The 20,515-nt window shown below is 45.9% G+C and overlaps 5 non-coding genes across 5 annotated transcripts; 3 read left to right on the top strand and 2 right to left on the bottom strand.

Moving 5' to 3' along the window:
- On the bottom strand, window positions 1–72 carry trnaw-cca (transfer RNA tryptophan (anticodon CCA)). Its single transcript has one exon. It is a non-coding gene; the product is annotated as a tRNA-Trp (tRNA).
- Window positions 73–2,259: 2,187 nt separating this feature from the next.
- Window positions 2,260–2,347, bottom strand: trnar-ucu (transfer RNA arginine (anticodon UCU)). Its single transcript is given in 2 exon segments — window positions 2,260–2,295; window positions 2,311–2,347. It is a non-coding gene; the product is annotated as a tRNA-Arg (tRNA).
- Window positions 2,348–8,099: 5,752 nt separating this feature from the next.
- Window positions 8,100–8,172, top strand: trnav-aac (transfer RNA valine (anticodon AAC)). Its single transcript has one exon. It is a non-coding gene; the product is annotated as a tRNA-Val (tRNA).
- Window positions 8,173–13,468: 5,296 nt separating this feature from the next.
- Window positions 13,469–13,556, top strand: trnar-ucu (transfer RNA arginine (anticodon UCU)). The gene is given in 2 exon segments: window positions 13,469–13,505; window positions 13,521–13,556. It is a non-coding gene; the product is annotated as a tRNA-Arg (tRNA).
- A 3,951-nt stretch (window positions 13,557–17,507) lies between these two features.
- trnaw-cca (transfer RNA tryptophan (anticodon CCA)) lies at window positions 17,508–17,579 on the top strand. The gene has a single exon. It is a non-coding gene; the product is annotated as a tRNA-Trp (tRNA).
- The last annotated feature ends 2,936 nt before the right edge of the window (window positions 17,580–20,515 follow it).

Below are 20,515 nucleotides of genomic sequence, written 5' to 3'. Positions count from 1 at the left end.
TGACCTCGACGTGACTCGAACACGCAACCTTCTGATCTGGAGTCAGACGCGCTACCATTGCGCCACGAAGTCAAGCGATGACAGTTTTCTTATACAAGAAACTACAACGTTCCGTCGGATTGGGTGAGGTTCACCAGCTATACAGTATTGATAATACGCAAGCTGGCGGCTTCTTTAGTTCTTTTGCTCGGTTTGCAGAAACTCATTTTCCGGCCTGCTGCGTTTAAGTTGAATCGCACGCCCAATGGGAATTTATTCCTTGAGTGTGCATTCCCTCCCTCAGGACGTCCTCAGCCCCAAGTGGTGCGGAAGCGAACAACTTCGACAGAAGTTTATTACCTATGACGGGAGAAGCTTCCAGAAACCTTTCCACAGATTCCGCTTCCGACCAGCAGACTGACATTACATATTTCCCTGTCATCATTTACGTCCAGCTGGGTTCCATCCTCTGTATCTTTACGTAGCCGACTTTGTAGTGTAGTCACTATCACGTTCCCATTAACTGCGAAAGGTTCCAAGTTCTATATTGATGGCGATTGCGATGTCAGGTTGTTCCGTTCACATTGACAACAAGTGTCCGAAGCTTTGCTGCAGAAACATCGGAATGCGCTTACAGTTTGAAAACACCCCAACAAACTTTTCAAAGTTTATGATCATCTCTGGCTGGACGAAGTACTGGACCGGGTCAATGCCACATATATTAATCGTAAATGTACACAATTAATCCCGTTGTGTTCTCATTGTGCCTGGGTCTCTAGACCCGCCTTTACGTTACGTCTCTGTCTAAATGTGCAATGTGCAATTTATAGTCATTCGTAGTAAATAGTGTGTACAACACGACAGTCAATTTAGCAGAGAAATGCAATTGTATCAGTGTGAATTAATCAGTCTGATGGGCTGGTGGAAAAAGCTGTCCCGGAGCCTGTTGGGCCTGGCTATTATGCTGCGGTACACTATCCAGCTGGACAGGTTGTAGTTGGGATGACCTAGGTCCCCAATGATCCTTCGGGCCCTTTTTACGCAGCTGTCTCTGTAAATGTCCTGAATAGTGGGACTTTATTTATGCCAGTTAACCATATATGCATCTTTTTTTTTCACTTTACTCGAATCCTCAATATCCCCGTTCAACCGTGGTTCCCTAATCCTGTCATAACCAATCTTCACACCAACAGCTGTGACATAGGTTGACAATTTACGTGCTTATATGTTACCTTAGTCAACGATCGTCTGATGATTCACGTGTTTAGAACTGCATCGCAACTTCGTGGTAAAGTGCTCTGTGGAAGACAATAAATAACAGCTTCGACGTGGGCAATATACGATGAAGCCATCAGGAACAATTCATTCGTCGCTGGCTGTGTAGTTTCAAAAAAAAAATATTGACTCATCCTCAATCTCCTTGAATGCTGCTTGATGTGTTGAACATCCTGATATTGATGAATATCCCACAGGCCGTGTCGCGCACTCTCCTCACGTCACTGTCTCAGATGAAGACACTCAGTTCAAAGGCAAAAGCTGGTATTCATCAGCTTAAATCTTGAGTGTAAGATTAATGAAACCAGCTGCGAGCAGGGTTTTGAATCTGTGCGCAGAAGCTCCACCGGATTTCGCATCAGTTGGCTGTGACTGCTTTCTGTTGAATTACTCGAAAGGATGTCATATTTCAAGAGCAGACTTGTCACTTGAAGTAATAAATATTACCATTTCCAAGCGAGGTTTGTGCGGGATCCAGATACCAGTTAAATAGACTCTTGCGTATAGATTGAGGCGACAGATTCCAGGTAGAAAATTGACATTTTTTCTGAAAAATAGAATATAAACTTCTAGATCGTTGTTCAGAGAATGGTTGAGTTACACTAACATGATACAAAGGGTTTGTCACAATTAGGACATTAAAGTAATGGAAGAATTTAAGGAATTTGAAAGCGAGGTATAAAATATATTACCTGCAGAGAAACGTCCATGCGCTTTGGTAAGACTGACAAATGAGAATCAGAATCTAAATTAGGTTTAATAGCACTCGCATATGTCTGCAATTTGTTGACTTGCGTCAGCTGTATATTGCAATGCATAATACAGTATATATTTTTAAACTGCAACTGATTATATACTATAATTGATTCACGTGATGAGTGAAGGAGTTCAGTAATTTAAACAATGAACCTGTTTTTCCAACTTTCGCCGCCATCGTTTACTAGAATTCTGACTATCTATATGTGACCTTCTATATCGCCAGAAAATTGAATTCAGACGCAACACCGGCTCTGGTGGGACTCGAACCCACAACCTTTGAATTACTTCACACACTCTTAGAAGTCCAACACGCTATCCATTGCGCCACAGAGCCTGTATACTGTTGGGGAAAATTGTTTCACAAACAATTGCAAATTGTCAACTGCAGGCATTAGTCCACTCTCGATCGTTCTTCAGTTGAAGACCCGACAAAACCAGTCCATTAGTACCCATCATATTTCTCATGAACATTTGGAGCAGATAAGAGGAATTCTGCAGATGCTGGAAATTCAAGCAACACACATCAAAGTTGCTGGTGAACGCAGCAGGCCAGGCAGCATCTCTAAGAAGAGGTACAGTCGACCTTTCAGGCCGACACCCTTCGTCAGGACTAACTGAAGGAAGAGCTAGTAAGAGATTTGAAAGTGGGAGGGGGAGGGGAGATCCAAAATGATGGGAGAAGACAGGAGGGGAAGGGATGAAGCCAAGAGCTGACAGGTGATTGGCAAAGGGGATATGAGAGGATCATGGGACAGGAGGTCCAGGGAGAAAGACAAGGGGGGGAGACCCAGAGGATGGGCAAGGGGTATAGTCAGAGGGAGAGAGGGAGAAAAAGGAGAGTGAGAGAAAGAATGTGTGTATAAAAATAAATAACAGATGGGGTACGAGGGAGAGGTGGGGCATGAGCGGAAGTCAGAGAAGTCGATGTTCATGCCATGAGGTTGGAGGCTACCCAGGCGGAATATAAGGTGTTGTTCCTCCAACCTGGGTGTGGCTTCATCTTTACAGCAGAGGAGGCCGTGGATAGACATGTACAGTAGAGGAGGCCGTGGATATTTCACGCACGTCTGCTCTCACTCCATCCTCCCACCACCACACTAGGAATAGGGTTCCCCTGGTCTTCACCTACCACCCCACCAGCCTCCGGGTCCAACATATTATTCTCCGTAACTTCCGCCACCCCCAACGGGATCCCACCACTAAGCACATCTTTCCCTCCCCTCCGCCTCTCTCTGCTTTCCGCAGGGATCGCTCCCTACGCGACTCCCTTGTCCATTCGTCCCCGCCCCCCATCCCTCCCCACTGATCTCCCTCCTGGCACTTATCCTTGTAAGCGGAACAAGTGCTACACATGCCCTTACACTTCCTCCCTTACCACCATTCAGAGCCCCTGACAGTCCTTCCAGGTGAGGCGACACTTCACCTGTGAGTCGGCTGGGGTGATATACTGCGTCCGGTCCTCCCGATGTGGCCTTCAATATATTGGCGAGACCCGACGCAGACTGGGAGACCGCTTTGCTGAACACCTACGCTCTGTCCGCCAGAGAAAGCAGGATCTCCCAGTGGTCACACATTTTAATTCCACATCCCATTCCCATTCTGACATGTCTATCCACGGCTTCCTCTACTGTAAAGATGAAGCCACACTCAGGTTGGAGAAACAACACCTTATATTCAGTCTGGGTAGACTGCAACCTGATGGAATGAACATCGATTTCTCTAACTTCCGCTAATGCCCCACCTCCCCCTCGTAACCCGTCCGGTATTTATTTTTATACACACATTCTTTCTCTCTCTCTCCTTTTTCTCCCTCTGTCCCTCTGACTATATCCCTTGCCCATCGTCTGGGTTCCCCCCCTCCCCCGTCTTTCTCCCCGGACCTCCTGTCCCATGATCCTCTCATATCCCTTTTGCCGATCACCTGTCCAGCTCTTGGCTCCATCCCTCCCACTCCTGTCTTCTCCTATCAATTTTGATCTCCCCGTCCCGCTCCCCCTCCCACTTTCAAATTTCTAAACAACTCTTCCTTCAGTTAGTCCTGACGAAGGGTCTCGGCCTGAAAGGTCGACTGTACCTCTCCCTAGAGATTCTGCCTGGCCTGCTGCGTTCACCAGCAACTTTGATTTGGAGCAAAGGATTTGACAGATTGGTTAAAACGACGGACTGTTAAGTCATTGTGATTTGTACGCGTGGACAGGAACTCCACCCTCGTCGAGAGACCTTGACTACCTGTGGGTGGTACGGTCGCGTCCAGCGCTACGGACCTCTGTTAAATTCCGCCGCGGTCTGTAATCGCAGGGTTAGATATTGTATTAATAGGTCACCTGGGTGAATTGGGCGGCGTGGTTCGTTGGGGCGGAAGGACGTGCTGTAACTCTAGATGATAAGAAAACATTTGAAAGCAAATGTACGCCATGAACTTCTATTTCGAGAGACCTGCAAAGACTTCTTCTCCTGCCGAGGGAGCCGCGCTGAAAATCTCCAGAATCAGCATATTTCCGGGTGAGAACAGACCGGGGCACTCCGATTAACGTTACTGTCAGCACACTGCTGTCCTGCACTTAGACGACATAATTCGGGAATCACTTCAAACTCCGCAGGATAACATTTGGAACAGAACTCCCAAAGCATCGCTGCTTACGGTCCCGGACTCTGCCGGATTTTGCTTGATTGATTTTTTTATTGAAACCTCAGTTAACCTCTCTGCATGGAAGTTCTCCAATTTATCACTTCAATTGGCATCCCGATGTAATAATTATCAGTGCAAAGACGGAAAATACGAAAAAAATGTTTGAAGCTAGAACAACGGTTGATTTTACGTGATCGTTGCTACGAGTATTGCGCTGTGATTAACCTCGAAAAATCCGTAGCAAAAATTGCCGAGGCCAATTTTACAAAAGAGATCTTCTTGCATTTTCCCAGAATCCTCTCCCTTGCCGAATGTTTACTGCTTGTCCATCTTCTCTCCGTGCGTGGTTCCAATGCACATGTGATTACTGAAAATGCTGCCCATGTTCTGCAGTTACATGCACTACCATTGCGCCATGAGGTCCGGCGGCAAGTTACATGCGTAGAAGGAACCGATGATCTGCCGTAGTGGGAGAGACTCATTTACCAGAGAGCAGGACATCTGTTCTCTCACCCAGCCGCTGCTAGTGCGGGCTGTCAGTTTTGCCTCAGCAGTTACTGGGAGCCGCATTCTCTTCAGGGACCAAGTCTGTGCACACACAGAAATCACACAATGTCCTGTCACATTTTAGTCTTCTTTAGATTCACCAAGAGCAATCTAAATCAACCTTCCGCCTCATCCAATCTGCCGCTTAGTACTTTATTTAGTGACGTACACAAAATACAGGAGGAACTTGTCAAATCAGGCAGCATCTATGGACGTTAAAAAAGTTAATGTTTCGAGCCAAGACAATTCATCAGTACTTTATTTGCACTGATACTGAGATCTGGTCCGGATGGAATACCTGGCCGTGTGCTCAGAGTCTGTGCAGGGCAGTTGGCTTGGGTCTTCTCGGAGATTTTCAATCTGTCCCTGGCCCAGGCCGTTGTCCCCACAAGCTTCACGATCGCCACCATCGTGCCAGTGCCGAAGCATTCCACAGCCACGGGCCTGAATGACTTCCGCCCAGTTGCACTCACCCCCATCCTTGCAAAGTGCTTTGAGAGACTGGTTCTATCGCATCTGAAATCCTGTCTGCCCACTACCCTGGAGCCCCATCAATTTGCCTATCACACCAACAGGTCCACAGAGGACGCCATCTCCACGGCACTTCACTCTGCCCTGACCCACCTGGACAGTCCCAACTCCTACGTCAGAATGCTATATATTGACTTTAGTTTGGCCTTCAATACTGTGGTCCCCTCCAAGCTGATCGCCAAACTTCGCCAACTTGGTATCAGCTCATCCCTCTGCAATTGGACCTTGGACTTTCTGACTAACAGATTCCAATTAGTTCAGTTAGACAACCTCTCCTCCTCCACTCTGACCCTGAACACCGGCGTGCCTCAAGGCTGTGTGCTGAGCCCTCTTCTGTACTCCCTTTTTACCTATGACTGCGTTCCTGTCCATGGTGCTAACTCCAGAATCACGTTCGCAGACGACACCACGGTGGTTGGTCTGATCAGAGGGGATGACGAGACGGCCTACAGGGTCGAGGTCCAGCAGCTGGCCGCTTGGTGTGCCGACAAAAACCTGGCCCTTAACACCTAGAAGACCAAGGAGATCATTGTGGACTTCAGGCGTGCTAGGAGCCACACTCACATCCCCATCTACATCAACGGAGCTGCAGTGGAGCGTATATCAAGCTTCAAATTCCTTGGTGTCCACATTTCCGAAGATCTCACCTGGTCCCTGAACTCCTCCATCCTGGTCAAAAAGGCGCAACAGTGCCTTTATTTCCTGTGGAGCATCAAGAAAACTCACCTCTGTTCCAGGATACTGACGGACTTTTACCGCGGTACCATTGAGAACATGCTCACCAACTTCATCTCAGTGTGGTATGGCAATTGTCCCGTATCCAACCACAAGGCACTCCAGCGTGTGGTGAAATCTGCCCAGCGGATTATCGGCACCCAATTTCCCACCATTGAGAATATCTACTATAAACACTGCCTGGGCAGGGCGAAAAGCATTATCAAGGATGCATCTCACCCTAACATGGACTTTTTACTCTCCTCCCATCCGGTAGGTGCTACAGGATCCTCCGTTCCCCCACTAGCAGGCACAGGAAGAGCTTCTTCCCTGAGGCTGTGACCCTGCTGTACCTCACATCACAGCGCTACGCAGTACTGGACCCATATTGTACTGTCTCAGTACTTTTATATTTGTGTGCTGCAGCACTTACTTTTTATTCGCAGTTATTTTGTAAATAACACTATTCTTTGCATTTCTGGTTAGATGCTGACTGCATTTCATTGGCTTTGTATCTGTACTCGGCACAATGACAATAAAGTTGAGTCTAATCTAATCTCTGGACTGCAGTGTGGCGGCTGTTTATAGATCACCGGCTCGACTGGCGGAACTTCAGCAACCGGCCTGTTTTGTTCAAACTGACTGCCACCACGCACTGAGAATTTACACGCGTGTGCCGCTACCCGGATCCGTTCCCTTAATGTTCCCTCAGCACCAACAGCAGATTATCTGCCCTGCTGGTGAACTCTGAGTTGCTCTAGAATTTTGTGCGTTTCGTGACCGGAATTCACAACTGAAAACGGGAGAAACGCGTTGAAACATTTCAGGAGCTTCCGCTTTCCCTCACAGCCGACAGGCAATCTGAAATTGCAGTTTTCCATTTACTGTACAACGTCGTGCAAGTTTCGATGTTCCACATAACCTGGTCTTTGTTTTAAACCTCAGCGGTTTTTTTTTTCGTACACTGGTTATCACGTTTACATTACGCACGACTGGTTTCCAGTTGAATAGCGGCCGGGAACATAAATCTGACTCTTGCTCGAGTTTGTCAGGAGAGTGCGTATTCTAGCGGTTCCGATTCACATTGACTACCGCTGCCCGAACGTAATTTTTAGCACTTAGAAACCACCCGATCAATCTTCAATGTCCACCACAGGCTGGAAGAAGGATAGGATGAGCTTAATGCCTCACACTTGGCATAAAATACAATCACCCTCGCTATCGCTATGTCCTCCCTGTAGCAGAATATCTCGTTCAGTCTGCATCCAACCCTTCCCCCTCCTCGGGTGCGTGTCGCCCTCTCCGTTTCTGTCTTCCTATTTCCTCAGTTATTAGAAATTTCAGATTTTTTTTTTTTGTCTTCCACATTGAAAGCTCCATTTCGCACACACATGAAGGAACTTGCAGGACCACACACAGATTTTCAATTATATAGTGCAGTTGCAACTCCTGGCCTGGACTCAGCGGGAGCCAGTTTCGATTGTAGCAGGTTTCGTGAAGACTGTTGTCAGCGGAAATGGGCCACTGCATTCAACGTTTTATTAATACCGAGGTGACTTTCAAGGTTATTTAGCCATTAGCATTGGGTTCAAATTAACTGACAGAGCGTGTTGTGTACAGATCAATTCGTATATGCTGCGTGCGGTAGAGGTTAAACTGTAGTAGTGTTTCTGTAGTGTAGTGGTCATCACGTTCGCCTAACACGCGAAAGGTCCCTGGTTCGAAACCAGGCAGAAACATTCGGAGATACTTTTGTTCAAATCAGGTAATTGGAACGGGACACAACCAGTCGTTTATTCAATTATGTACTGCCGTATCTCCTTCCATAATGACAGAAATTAGTCTCACAAAATACAGTCAACATTTTCGCCGAGACCGTTCAACAGGATTGGAAAGGAAGGGAAAACATGGTAGTGGAAGGAAGGTGATAGGTGAAGCCAAGTGAGAGTGTTATGGGAGTGGGGTAGAAGGGTAGAATTCTGAAGAAGTTAAATCTTCTCTTCGACGGGACTTCCGTGTGACTTTCTCACTGGTCCCACTCAGTGATCTCTGCTGCCCTGCGACTTTTCGATCTGAGGTACGTGCATTCGATTCACTACCCACCCAGTTTTACACTTCGTCTCCCCACAACTCAACTCCTACCCCCCCCCCCCGAGAATCAGTCCCTGAACACCGTGGTGGAACGTGTCGAAGGACAGGGAACTGCGAATATAAAGAATTTAGCAGAATCTGGCGGAACATCACTATCAATGTTGCGGAGCAAATTACATCTCAACAATACAGCTCGAGGACGGTGCGATGGCTCTGGTCAAAACGCCTGCCTAGTGAAAACGAGTCGCTGGGTTCAGCTCGCAGAAGAGCGTTTAGTTCCTGAGGCAAACTGAGTTTGGAGCAGCCACGTTCCACGGAAGCAACGGCATTCCCGAACAGGCGTTGCCTTTGGAGAGCTGACAATCTCTGCCTCAGCAGCGCCTGGAATCCTCTTTACCTTTCTTGACTCAGTCCATCCGCAAACCACATAAATGTTTCCAAGCGGGAGAAGAAGATGGCGGCGCGCCTGCGCGTGCGCAGCCCTCCGGTGAGAAATGATGTCGTATCTGTTAAATAGGGGCCGTGGGCAATTCTGATTTGATGGAGAATGGATGTGAATGCACAGAGGAAGAACTGGAGACATTTCTGAAACGCTCGTTCGCTGCTGTCGTTACTGCGTGGTCGGGAATCTTCCGGAGGGTAGGCCTCAAAATCCCCGGCCTTGCCTGCTTTTGGCGAGCGAGAAGGAGGTCGAATCGTTCGGACAGAGATGGCGCTCAGTACTCGGTGTCGGAGAACTGATCAAAGCTCGAAGTATTCGGATAACTCGCAATCGGATTGTGGTTGGCATGGCAGGGAGAGTTTTTCTTCCTTCTCCCGTCGGCGTGAGATGTGGGACATTTGAGAGACTTTGAACTGTTTACTGTGCTCATGGACTTCTTCATCAAGTTATGGTATTGTTGCACTGTTGTAACTATTTGTTATAATTATGTGGTTTTGTCAGTTTTTTCAGTCTTGGTCTGTCCTATGATTTGTCATATCACACCGGAGGAAAGATTGTATCATTTCTTAATGCATGCGTTACTAAATGACAATAAAAGAGGACTATGTGTCTTCATAATCTACAAAAAAAAAAATCGAAATTGGCTCCCGCTGAGTCCAGGCCAGCAGCTGGAACTGCACCATATAAGTGAAAATCTGTGTGTAGTCCAGTGAGTTCCTTCATGTGTGTGCGAAATGGAGTTTTCAATGTGGAAGGCAAAAATGAAAAAAATTCTGAAATTTCCAATAAAGGTTCCTACTGAGGAAATGGGAAGACAGAAACGGAGAAGGCGACACGCACCCGAAGACGGGGAAGGGTTGGATGTAGACTGAACGAGATATTCTGCTACAGGGAGGACATAGCGATAGCGAGGGTGATTGTATTTTATGCCAAGTGTGAGGCATTAAGTTCATCCTATCCTTCTTCCAGCCTGTGGTGGACATTGAAGATTGATCGGGTGGTTTCTAAGTGCTAAAAAATACTTTCGGGCAGCGATGGTCAATGTGAATCGGAACCGCTAGAATACGCACTCTCCTGCCAAACTCGAGCAAGAGTCAGATTTATGTTCCCGGCCGCTATTCAACTGGAGAATAGTCGCCAGTAATGTGAAGTTAAAAAAAAAGCCGCTGAGGTTAAAAAAACAAAGACCGGGTTATTTGGAATATCGAAACTTGCAGGACGTTGTAAATAAATAGAAACCTACAATTTCAGATTGTCTGTCGGCTGTGAGAGAAAGCGGAAGCTCGGGAAATGTTTCAAAGCGTTTCTCCCGTTTTCAGTTGTGAGTTCCTGTCACGAAACACACAAAATTCTAGAGCAACTCAGTGTTCAACAGCAGAGCAATGAATCTGCTGTTGGTGCTGAGGGAACATTGAGGGAACGGAACCGAGTGGCGGCACTCTCACTGTAAATTCTCAGAGCATGGTAACAGTCAGTTTGAACAAAACAACCCGATTGCTGAAGTTCCGCCAGTCGACCCGGTGATCTATAAACAACCGCCACCCTGCAGTCCAGAAATTAGATTAGATTCAACTTTATTGTCATTGTGTCGAGTACACAGGCAAAGCCAATGAAATTCAGTTAGCAACCAGAAATGCAAAGAATAATGTTATTTACAAAATAACTGCGAATAAAAAGTAAGTGCTACAGTACACAAATATAAAAGTACTGAGACAGTGCAATATGGGTGCAATACTGCTTAGCGCTGTAATGTGAGGTTCAGCAGGGTCACAGCCTCAGGGAAGAAGCTCTTCCTGTGCCTGCTGGTGCGGGAGCGGAGGTTCCTGTAGCGCCTGCCGAATGGGAGGAGAGTAAAAAGTCCATTGTTACGGTGAGATGCATCCTTGATAATGCTTTTCGCTCTGCCCAGGCAGCGTTTATGGTAGATGTTCTCAATGGTGGGCAATTGGGTGCGGATAATCCGCTGGGCAGTTTTCACCACACGCTGGAGTGCTTTGCGATTCGTTAAGTGACAATTGCCATACCACACCGAGATGCAGCTGGTGTGTATGCTCCCAATGGTACAACGGTAAAAGTCCGTCAGTATCCTGGGAGAGAGGTGAGCTTTCATGATGCTCCACAAGAAATAAAGGCGCTGTTGCGCCTTGTTGATCAGGATGGAGGAGTTCAGGGACCAGGTGAGATCTTCGGAAGTGTGGACACCAAGGAATTTGAAGCTTGATACACGCTCCACTACAGCTCCGTTGATGTAGCTGGGGACATGAGTGTGGCTCCTAGCATGCCTGAAGTCCACAGCGATCTCCTTGGTCTTCTGGGTGTTAAGGGCCAGGTTGTTGTCGGCACACCACGCGGCCAGCTGCTGGACCCCGTCACTGTAGGCCGTCTCGTCATCCAACCACCGTGGTGTCGTCTGCGAACGCGATTATGGAGTTAGAACCATGGACAGGAAGGCAGTCATAGGTGAAAAGGGAGTACAGAAGAGGGCTCAGCACACAGCCTTGAGCCACGCCGGTGTTCAGGGTGAGAGTGGAGGTGGAGAGGTTGTCTAACTTAACTGATTGGAGTCTGTTACTCAGAATGTCCAAGATCCAATTGCAGAGGGATACGCTGATACCAAGCTGGCGAGGTTTGGCGATCCGCTTGGAGGGGATCACAGTATTGAAGGCCAAAGTAAAGTCAATGAACAGCATTCTGACGTAAGAGTTGGGACTGTCCAGGTGGCTCAGGGCAGAGTGAAGTGCCGTGGAGATGGCTTCTCTGTTGACCTGTTGGTGCGATACGCAAATTGATGGGGGTGCAGGGTAGTGGGCAGGCAGGATATCAGATGTGATAGACCCAGTCTCTCATAGCACTTTGCAATGATGGGGCTGAGTGCAACTAGGCGGAAGTCATTCAGGCACGTGGCAGTGGAATGCTTCGGCACTAGCACGATGGTGGGGATCTTGAAGCTTGTGGGGACAACGGCCTGGGCCAGGGACAGATTGGAAATCTCCGTGAAGACCCTGGCCAACTGCCCTGCACAGACTAAACACACGGCCAGGTATCCCATCCGGGCCAGATCTCAATGTCAGTGCAAATAAAGTACTGATGAAATGTCTTAGCTCGAAACATTAACTTTTTTAACGTCCATAGATGCTGCCTGATTTGATAAGTTCCTCCTGTATTTTGTGTACGACACTTAATGAAGTACTGAGCGGCAGATTGGATGGGGCGGAAGGTTGATTTAAATTGCTATTGGTGAATCTAACGAGGATTAAAATGTGACAGGACATTGTGTGAATTCTGTGTGTGCACAGACTCGGTCCCTGAAGAGAATACGGCTCCCAGTAACCGCTGAGGCAAAACTGACAGCCCGCCATTAGCAGCGTCTCGGTGAGAGAGCAAATGTCCTGCTCTTTGGCAAATGAACCTCTCCCACTGCGGCAGATCACCGGTTCCTTCTATGCATGTAACTTGCCGCCGGACCTCGTGGCGCAATGGTAGTGCAGCTAACTCCAGAACATGGGCAGCATTTTCAGTAATCACATGTGCATTGGAACGACGCACGGGGAGAAGATGGACATGCAGTAAACATTCGGCAAGGGAGAGGATTCTGGGTAAATGCAAATAGATCTCTTTTGTAAAATTGGCCTCGGCACGTAAACGATCACGTAAAATCAACCGTTGTTCTAGCTTCAAACGTTTTTTTCCTATTTTCCGTCTTTGCACTGATAATTATTACATCGGATGCCAGTTGAAGTGATAAATTGGAGAACTTCCATGCAGAGAGGTTAACTGAGGTGTCAATAAAAAAAAATAATCAAGCAAAATCCGGCAGAGTCCGGGACCATAAGCAGCGATGCTTTGGGAGTTCTGTTCCAAATGTTATCCTGCGGAGTTTGAAGTGATTCCCGAATTATGTCGTCTAAGTGCAGGACAGCAGTGTGCTGACAGTAACGTTAATCGGAGTGCCCCGGTGTGTTCTCACCCGGAAATATGCTGATTCTGGAGATTTTCAGCGCGGCTCCCTCGGCAGGAGAAGAAGTGTTTGCAGGTCTCTCGAAATAGAAATTCATGGGGTACATTTGCTTTCGAATGTTTTTTTTTATCGTCTAGAGATACAGCACGTCCTTCCGCCCCAACGAGCCACGCCGCCCAATTCACCCAGGTGACCTATTAATACAATATCTATCCCTGCGATTACAGACCGCGGCGGAACTGAACAGAGGTCCGTAGCGCTGGACGCGACCGTGCCCCCCACAGATAGTCAAGGTCTCTCGCCGAGGATGGAATTCCTATCCACGCGTACAAATCACAATGGCTTAACAGTCCGTCGTTTTAACCAATCCGTCAAATCATCTGCTCCAAATGGTCTTGAGAAATCTACTGCTGTAATAAGATGGGTACTGATGGACTGGTTTTGTCGGGTCTTCAATTGAAGAACGATTGAGAGTGGACGAATGCCTACGTTTGACCAATTGCAATTTCTTGTGAAATAATTATCCCCAACATTATCGACTACAGGCTCTGTGGCGCAATGGATAGCGTGTTGGACTTCTAAGAGTGTGTGAAGTAATTCAAAGGTTGTGGGTTCGAGTCCCACCAGAGCCGGTGTTGCGTCTGAATTCAATTTTCTGACGATATAGAAGGTCTCATATAGATGGTCAGAATTCTAGTAAACTATGGCGGCGAAAGTTGGGAAAACAGGTCATTGTTTGAAATACTGAACTCCTTCACTCTTCACGTGAATCAATTATAGTATATAATCAGTTGCAGTTTAAAGATATATATTGTATTATGCATTGCAATATACAGCTGACGCAAGTCAACAAATTGCAGACATATGCGAGTGCTATTAAACCTAATTTAGATTCCGATTCTCATTTGTCAGTCTTACCAAAGCGCACGGACGTTTGGCTGTAAGTAATATATTTTATACCTATGGTTGCCTTCAAATTCCTTAAATTCTTCCATAATTTTAATGTCCTAATTGTGACAAGTCCTTTGTATCATGTTCATCTAACTCTCTGATTAAAGATCTATAAGTTTGTATTCTATATTTCAGAAAGAATGTAACTTTTCTACCTGGAATCTGTCGCCTCAATATATAAGCAAGAGTCTATTTAACTGGTATCTGGATCCCGCACAAACCTCGCTTGGAAATGGTAATATTTATTACGTCAAGTGACAAATCTGCTCTTGATATATGACATCCTTTCGAGTAATTCAACAGAAAGCAGTCACAACCAACTGATGCGAAATCCGGTGGAGCTTCTGCGCACAGATTCAAAACCCTGCTCGCAGCTGGTTTCATTAATCTTACACTCAAGATTTAAGCTGATGAATACCAGCTTTTGCCTTTGAACTGAGTGTCTTCATCTGAGACAGTGACGTGAGGAGAGTGCGCGACACGGCCTGTGGGATGTTCATCAATATCAGGATGTTCAACACATCAAGCTGCATTCAAAGAGATTGAGGATGAGTCAATATTTTTTTTAAAATTAGACAGCCAGCGATGAATGAATTGTTCCTGAGAAAGAAAATGGATTAATCGTATATTGCCCACGTCGAAGCTATCATTTATTGTCTTCCACAGAGCATTTTACCACGAAGTTGAACTGCAGTTCTAAACACGTGAATCATCAGACGATGGTTGATTAAGGTAACATATAAGCAGGTAAATTGTCAACCTAACTCACACCTGTTGATGTGAAGACTGGTTTTTACCGGATTAGGGAACCACGGTTGACGAGATATTGAGGATTCTAGTAAAGTTAAAAAAAAATGCATGTATGGTGAACTGGCATAAATAAAGTCCACTATTCAGGAGATTTGCAGAGACAGGTGCGTAAACAGAGCCCGAAGGATAACTGGACACCCGAGTCATCCCAACCACAACCTGCTGCAGCTGGAAAATGTACCACAGCATAAAAGCCAGGACCAACAGGCTCAGGGACATCTTTTCGACCAACCCATCAGACTGCTTAATTCACACTGATACAATTGTATTTCTATGCTATCGTGTCGTGTTGTACATACTATTTATTACAAATGACTATAAATTGCACATTGCACATTTAGACAGAGACGTCACATAATGATTATTACTCCTCATGTGTGTGAAGGACGCAAGAAATAAAGTCAATTCAATCCTACAGAAAACTGTTAAATGAAATACCCTCAGCAAATTTCCATTTCCGTTGCATATTTTCAGATAAGTTATTTTCAAATTCATTCCTTCACTTTCGCTTTTTTGTCTATAGTATTCTACCTTCGTTCTGGAATTAATTTCGGGTTTAACTTCGCTAAATTACAAATTAAGTTATGCACACCTCTCCCGTTGTCTCCATAGTAAGCACCACTTCCATCATGGTATGTGACCTCCATTTAAATATTTCAGTGTCACACTGTGATGGCTGAGTATTTAAGGCGCTGGATTCGAAATCCAATAGAGCAGGTTCGAACCCTGCTTGTAGCCGGTTTCCATTTACCTGGGGAATTGCACTGACGGAATAAGCTGGAAAACTTCAGTTTTTGCCATTAATCCTCGTGCCTCCTTCTATTCCCGTGGCGTGAAGCGGAGTGTGCGGCACGAAATACGGCCTGCAGATGATCAGATTCTGAGATTCTATTAATATATTAAGGATAATCAGGGATAGATGGTTACCCGACAAGGGGCATCGCAGACCTCTTTATGTGGAGCTCAGGAGAAGGGACGAAATCCAAAGAATGAAAAGAAACGGGGATATACACTTGTTTCTTGACACCGAAAGAAAACGAGGAATACGATATTTTTCATTAGGTTAAAGACAGTGATTTATCACATAATCACAATCTCTGATAGTCAGTAACGCTATATTGTTTATATTTCCACAGTGGCTGCCCGTCTGTGACCGTATTGTACTTCAATTTTTATTTCAGTGCAATTCCACATTTCACATGCCGTACATGGTTGGTGGTTCATTAAGAGTGTGTTAGCCAGAGGAGGTAGTCGGGCCAAGCTCTCACTACCTGCTGAATGCATCTCAAATAGCCTCTGTCAACCAAGTGCAGCTCCCGCTCTTCACGCGTGGTTTAACAACTCCCAACGGAACTGTTTCTACGCACAGGAGAAGGGGCAAATACAGAATACTGGCGCCTTAAAACCTATTGCTTCGGGAAGATAGGGCTCGCGGGGCAGGGCCAGCAACTCATCCAGGAGAAGGCAAATTCTGATCTCAGTCCTGTTCTGCCTTGCGGATATATGCACTCATAGATAAGGCTTCGGGACTAAACCCCGAGGAAAGATCCAGAGTAATGTCTCACGTGCGCGCACTGAAACAGCGGAAAATAGGTGAAGAAATGTTGATGGTAGTGGAAGGATTTAATTGAATATATATCTGGTGTCAACCTTTCCTGGCACATGAATTAGAAAAAAATCAGAATGCTTCTGTTTGCATTCGAAACAGGAATATTTCGCGCTGGAGGCGAACGTGATGACCACTGCACTACAGAAATACTGGCCGCCGATTAGCCTGTACCGCATTGGCAGACGCGAACATCCTCTGTTCAATGCACACTGCCAGATGTTTGTCCAGCTCCCCAGAATGAAAGAGCGGCTAAAACATCTTTAAAATTCATTCTCGGTATCAATAAAAAAAAGTGAATCCAGTGCTTCATTTCCGCTGACAACAACCTTAACAACTCCGCCGCAATTGAACTGCATCACACATTTCACATTCCACTCGTGGTCCTGCGATTTCATTCCTGTTTGTGCAAGTAGGAGATTTCAATCCGAAAGGCGAAGGAAAAGAAACAGAAATTATCAGTATAGGCCGTACTGTGTAAACGGAAAAAAATAAACGGTGAGAGAGATACCCGCGATGAGGTGAAGTGTTGCTTGTAGGCGGGTCTAGAGACTCAGGGACAATGAGAACACAGTTGGATGAGTTGTGTACATTGACGATTAATATATGTGGCATTGCACTGGTCCAGTCCTTCGTCCAGCCAGAGGTGGTCATAGACTTTTGAAACTGTGTTGGGGTGTTTTCAAACTGTTTCTGCAACAAAGCTTCGGACACTTGTTGTCAATGTGAACGGAACAACCTGACATCGCAATCGCCATCAATATAGAACTTGGAACCTTTCGCTGGTAATGGGAACGTGATCGTGACTACACTACAAAGTCGGCTACGTAAAGATACAGAGCATGGAACCCAGCTGGACATAAACGATGACAGGGAAATATGCAATTTCAGTCTACATATCGGAAGCAGAATCCGTTGAAAGGTTTCTGGAAGCTTCTCCCAGTCGCAGGTAATAAACCTCTGTCGAAGTTGTTCGCTTCCGCACCACGTAGGGCTGAGGACGTCCTGAGGGAGGGGATGTACACTCAAGGAAGAATTCCCTTGGGCGTTCGAGTCAAATTAAACGCAACAGGCCGGCAACTGAAGTTCTCCAAACCGAGCTAAAGAACTATCAGCAGCCGCCAGCTTGTGCAATTATCAATGTTGTATAGCTGGTGAACCTCAGCCGATCCGACGGAACGTTGAAGTTTGTTGTACAAGGTAATCGTCCTCGCTTGACCTCGTGGCGCAATGGTAGCGCGTCTGACTCCAGATCAGAAGGCTGCGTGTTCGAATCACGTCGAGGTCACAAGCGCTGCGTCGGATTTTGTCATCAAAATGTTTGCTGCGTGTCCGCTCAGTTGTTTTTCCCGAAATTAAACGCACTTTACCCTTCGGAAAACAGTCAGCAGAAGTGAGCGTGTGAGGTCAATTTTAACAATGAACTGTCGTGGCTAAAATGAAATATTGTGTCCAAATACAAAATTATCTTTCTTTTATGCTAAAACCTGCGTTGCTGGAAATTTGAAATGAAAAAGAAAATTATGCAGTAGGTCATTCAGCATCGGTGGAAAGGAGCTACATTTTCAGCACATTCAGCGTTCCCACCATCTCTACGTTATTATTTTTTTTTCCTCTTAAAGCCCAAGGAAGGCACTGCCTGCCCCAAAAGCAGATTTTCCGATGTAAGATATCACATAGAACAGAACAGCACCGTCACTCGGCCCACAATGTTGTACTAATCTTTTATGCTATTCGAGGATCAATCTAAGTCTGCCCTCCAATCGAGCCCTCTATTGTTCACGAAGGGTTTATGTCCGAGAGTAAATGCTTGACAAAGGAACGAATTGAAACAAAGGTCAGTGAATGAATGAAAACGAGGAGAAATCAGCCCCTGAGACAAACGCACATTGCAGTATTTTTCTTCCATGCAAGTATTTTATCAAAATAATCTTCTTGGCCAGGATTCAACTTGGAACCTTTCGTGTGCGATGGGAACGTGATAGTCATTACACTGTAAAGCCCGCTACGGTAAACATACAGACATGGAAACCAGCTGGACGTAAACGAGGAAATGGAAAGATGCAATTCCCGTCAACTGATCGGTTTTTACAGGAATAGAAGCTGTTGAGAAGTTTCAATACACTTCTCCCGGTTTCATACTGTGAATTTCTGTCGAACACATCCGCAATATTTGGGTCAAAAAACGCCATGAGGGAGCGGATGTGCTCCCAGGGGATAATTCTGAGCGCGGTTTGGGAGTCAATTTCAAACAGCAGCTGTTCTGCAATCCTAGCTGTTGCTAATAATAAAAGAACGTAAAATAATTAGAAAGAGGTGACATAGGGTCGTTGTGGGTCGAACTAAAGAATTGTAAGAGTAAATATATCCTGATGGGAGTTGTATGCTGACCTCCAATCAGTAATAAGGATGTGACTACAAATTACAGCGGGAGATAGCAAATGCGTGCCAAAAGGGCAATATTACAATACTCAACTGGAATTTCAATATGCCGGTAGATTGGGAAAATCCTACTGGCGCTGGACCCCAAAGGGGGGAACTTCTGAAATGCCTACCAGATGGTTTTTAAGACCAACTTGTGGATGAACCTACTAGAGGATCAGCTATTCTGGATTCGGTGTTGTGCCACGTACCGGAATTGATCAGAGGCGTCAAGGTAAAAGACCTCTTAGGGAAAAGTGATCATAGCATAATCGAATTCACCCAGAAATTTGATAAGGAAATATAGTCAGATATACCGTATTACAGTGGAGTGCAGGGAATTACAGAGGCATCAGTGAGGAGTTGAACAAAATGGACAGCAAACAATCACTGGCAAGGATGAGAGCAGAGCAGCAATGGCTGGAATTTATGGCAGCAATTCAGAAGGCACAGGATATATACATCCCAAACAGAAAGAGGTATTCCAAAGGCAAGATGACACAACAGAGGCTAAAAAGAGAAGACAAAGCCAACATAAAAGCCAAAGGAAGGGCACATTCATTAAGAGGGAAAAGATGCAACAGGAAAGCAAGCTGGCCGGCCCCAGAGGGAGAAGGCTTCAAAGTAGATTGAACGGGAGATTCAGACACACAAAGTACATAGCGATGGTAATTCTGTGCGCCGTATTGAACCGCTCCTGCCCTACTTCCCACCTGTGATGGGTAAATAAAATTGACCGAATTCTTGCAAAGTATAAAAAGTACCTTGGGGCAGCAGTTGACCGTTTGCTTCGTAACCTTCAGTACGCGCGCTCATAATGAGAAACTGGACCACGGGTAATATTTACGTTATATCCTCTATCGAACTAGAAAGTATTGGCATGTAATTTGACCGTGATCACCTCTGCACTACAAAAAACGCCGGAGTGTTAAAAACAAGGCCAGTTTACGTAGAACGTGGAAACTTGCTGGGCGTTGAGGAGTAAATGGAAGGTTACCATTTCAATGTTCTATAATATAGTACCATTTCAGTGAATCGGTCGAATGTTAGAGAAAGTGGAATCTGGTGAGAAGTTTCAACGTGTTTCCCCCCGATCCAGATTGTGAATTCCTGTCACAATACGCACACAATACTGGATTAACCCCTCTGGTCATGCAGCAGCGAGAGAGAAGAATTCACCGTCAATGTTTTGGGAGAAGACCCTTTATCCGTGCAACTATCTGTCGAACCTGTCCATCACCGCACCACTGAATACGTCGGTGGGGTTGATGGCGCCTTAAGGGACGGGATCAGAGGAACTATACATTCACCGTACATTTTCAGTGCGGATTGGAGACAGTTTCAAACAAGCTGGCCGGGTGCTGAAGTTCTTCAAGTCAAGCCGGTGAATCATAATTAGCTGCCCCGCTGCATTCCCAGAGCTCTCAGTATCAGTGTAATTAATGTAGCGATTAGGTGTCTTGGCATAAAATGCAAATTGTTTATTCTCTTCTGTAGATCCCGTCTGATTTGTTGATTTGCCGGCACGTTTCCACCATTTGCGGATTTTCTTGTGTTGTCGCGTTCCTCCAACACTTTGGGTTTCTTGCTACATACAAACTGGGAAGGACAAACGGAGGTGAGTAGATGAGGTGCAGTTTTTGAGCTAAATTCCACTCAGGGAATGTAACAAAGATTAAGTCGTGTCAGAAAAATGCGTCCTATTGTCTTCGGATGGACTGAATCAGAGAAGGAAAAGAGGTTCCCAGCGCTGCTCAGGCGGAGATAGGTCGATCTCTTACGGCAACACCTGCATGACAAATC

Source organism: Mobula hypostoma, chromosome 2, assembly GCF_963921235.1.
Source record: "Mobula hypostoma chromosome 2, sMobHyp1.1, whole genome shotgun sequence".
NCBI lineage: Eukaryota > Metazoa > Chordata > Chondrichthyes > Myliobatiformes > Myliobatidae > Mobula > Mobula hypostoma.
Note: the sequence above shows the minus strand (reverse complement) of the source record. Positions and strands in the feature narration are given on the sequence as shown.